Consider the following 2,926-nt stretch of genomic DNA (forward strand, 5'->3'; position numbering starts at 1 on the left):
TGATAGACTATAGTCGCCTTTGTTTTATCTTCCAATGAGGAATAACTAATTTACCATAATGGTTCCATTATGGTTGATGTATCTGCCTTAGTGAGTTGCGCCTTATCCTTTACGACAGTTATGTACAATGTTTAATTTTGATTTATTAATTCTCTGTCACGAGGCAAACATTTTTGCTACTATTTTTGTTTTGTCGTATTTATTGCGAGTGATTGATATTTTTCTGTTCTTAAAATATAATGTTTTACCACTTGCTCATGACTTGTATGGCTTAATTACTGGCACATATGTCCGGACCTCGCAGTCCGTCCCTCTCAATCTTTTTTTCATGACTTGGAAGAGCACCCAAGATTATCTGCTCGAGGTATCCGTCCGCTCGTGGAAGATGGGCCCGCCGTGGGTGGGCACGTGATCTATGATGTGCGGCACGTGGTGCGTCTGGTAGGCGGGCTGGACCACGGGGACGTTGGACCTGCGAGGGCAGAGGGCGAGGTTAGCTCATCGTTGAACTCCGAGTTAAATCAACCCAGAGAACACGAAAATGTCACAAATAGGTCATTTTCTGTCATTTGACGTCGAAATGACTGAGTTTTGGCCTAAATTTTGACCTTTCTCGTGACCAAATTAGTCCTTGTGATGTCAATATGACGTCGTCGTGAGTTTTTCGTGTTCATTGGAAAGGGTCAGACCGTTATACTTTAGCTCATGTGGGGCGAGGTGCCTCACATTACCTAATGTAGAGCACTAGTGCCTCAAATTATTAGACAATGTAGATCAGCCAGTGCCACCTCACACTAGCTAAAACACGGACTTCACGAGAATCAATTTAGAAACGAGGAACCATGAAAAGCCCCTTTGAAAGTGCCGCGCGCGGGGTGGCGGAAGCAGGTGGTTTTAGTTCAACTGTTTAAAGACACCCTGCGGCCGGTTCGGGTTGGTTGGTTGAGAAGAGAGTGGGCGGACGCAGACGGAAGTTTGTGGGACATAGAGAGCAAGGTGCCGAAGAGTGCCGAAGGGGGTTTGCAAAACTTACCCCTTTTTGCCTGTACCCTCGTCTAGGCATTTAAAACGAACGGACTGCTGGTCGGAAAGGACAAGCCACCACTGCAACAGGACAGAGAAGGGGAAGATGAAGAGAGGGACAAAGAGAGGTTAGACCACCAAAGAACCCGGGACAGAGAGAGGGGTGATGTTGATGCGTGCGGAACGGAAACGGAAAAGAAAGGTAAGGCGAGTGCTCTTCACAACAGACAGCAAGGAAACATAGATCGAAATAGACGTTTGCGTTTGTAAGAGCCTCTGTCACCCGGAGAGACGAAGGCCACAATGTGGGGAAAGTTACACCTCTCACTTTGGCGGTGGCGGTGGCGGGGTGTGTCACGTTACGGGGTAAGGGTAAGGCCACCGTGGTCGACCAGGTCCGTCCGTCCTCTGCAAGCCGACACCGATGGGAAAAGGGGGGGATAGCGTGTGAGGCTGACACATTTAAACCCCTGTTTAGTTGATATCTACTAGCTGACTTTGAAGTATTGGGACTGGTGGTGGTTGGTGGTGTTAGTGCGCCCGTGGAGGAGAAAGCTCCAGGACCACCGGTCTAACCTGTCTGCCGGGGGATGCTGGACCTGAAGGCCGGGGGCCCCAAGCCCTCAGTGGGGCAGTGTGACTCTGGGGCAACGACCTTGTGGTGGTGGTGGTGGTAGTAGTAGTGGTCGAGGCGCGCGTTGTCGGCGCCGACGTAAGCAGGTTTTCCCTTCCCGCAGCCGCACAAGCTTCCCCCGGGCAACTTCACGCCGTTTTGCGTTGCGCAGCGTGTCGCCGCCGGCCTGGCCGTGCGCGCGCTGCGCATTTCACAAGAAAGCCACACCGCGGCTGCATACGCGATGAGTCGGACCAGTCGGACGCGTTCGGCCCGCCGCCCCCGCCGCCCCCCTACACCCTCCAGGAGGGTATGCTGCCGGCCGCCGCCCCAGCCCCCGGCAAGCACAAGCGCCCCGCTGGCGCTGACGCCTCGGCCGACGCGCCCGCCCGCCCCCCGCCCTGGAGCTGACGCCAGCAGCCGCGCGAAAAGCTTTCTCCGCTGTTGTCAGGGACAACGCGCGTGCGGTGTGATGCCGGTGCGGGAGCCGTTTGAGTGCCGCCGACATGCTTCAACGCCCAGCCGTCCGGCCGCGCCATTCAACACCCCCTCCTTATATTTTTATTATTACAACCCTCACCCCCAACCCGTTTCTCCCACTCGCGACTTAGTTGCGTCCGCACTTACGGCGTCAGCAGCAGCGAGCTGAGGAAAGGGGACGGACGCCCGCACCACCGCCTCGCCACCGCCTCGGGGCGCTCCGGGGCGCTGCGGCGTTGGTGATGGTGGTGGGGCTCCTGTTCCACGGCGAGAAAGCTCCTTGGAGCGCCCGTTGCAGCAGTATATCGAGTACTAGGCCGAGCGTGTGACCTACTTTTTCCGACATTGGTCCTATTTCCGTGCCCTCTCCCCTTTCCCCACCCTCCCCCCGGCGAGGCGTGGCGCTGCGGTGGCGGCGGCGGCCTACAGCGAGGCCTACAGGTCCAGGGCGCGCAGGAACGTCCACCCCTTTGACGGGTCCAGCCCCTCCCTGCAACGGAAAGGCCCTGGGGCTTGAGGCTGAGCTACAACAACAGTTCGGACGCGCCAATGCCTTGCGCCGTTCCGCCTTTCCCCCCCTGCCTCGAAAAAACAACAACAACATCACTGTGCCCCCCTCTCCCCTCCCACCCTATTCCCCTAGGAAAGGCATGCTATAGGAGGCCCTCATGATGGCATTCCCTCCCCTTGAACCCGGAGGCTGGTTGAGTCTGGCTGCGTTTCCCAGACATCACAGCCTCACAATGGGACTCACATGAGGAGGGCGAGCTGATGAAACAACCCCCTTCCCTCCGGCCGATCCTCCCCCTC

Source organism: Frankliniella occidentalis, unplaced genomic scaffold, assembly GCF_000697945.3.
Source record: "Frankliniella occidentalis isolate FOCC.00 unplaced genomic scaffold, Focc_3.1 Scaffold1621, whole genome shotgun sequence".
In the NCBI taxonomy this organism is placed as follows: Eukaryota; Metazoa; Arthropoda; class Insecta; order Thysanoptera; family Thripidae; genus Frankliniella; species Frankliniella occidentalis.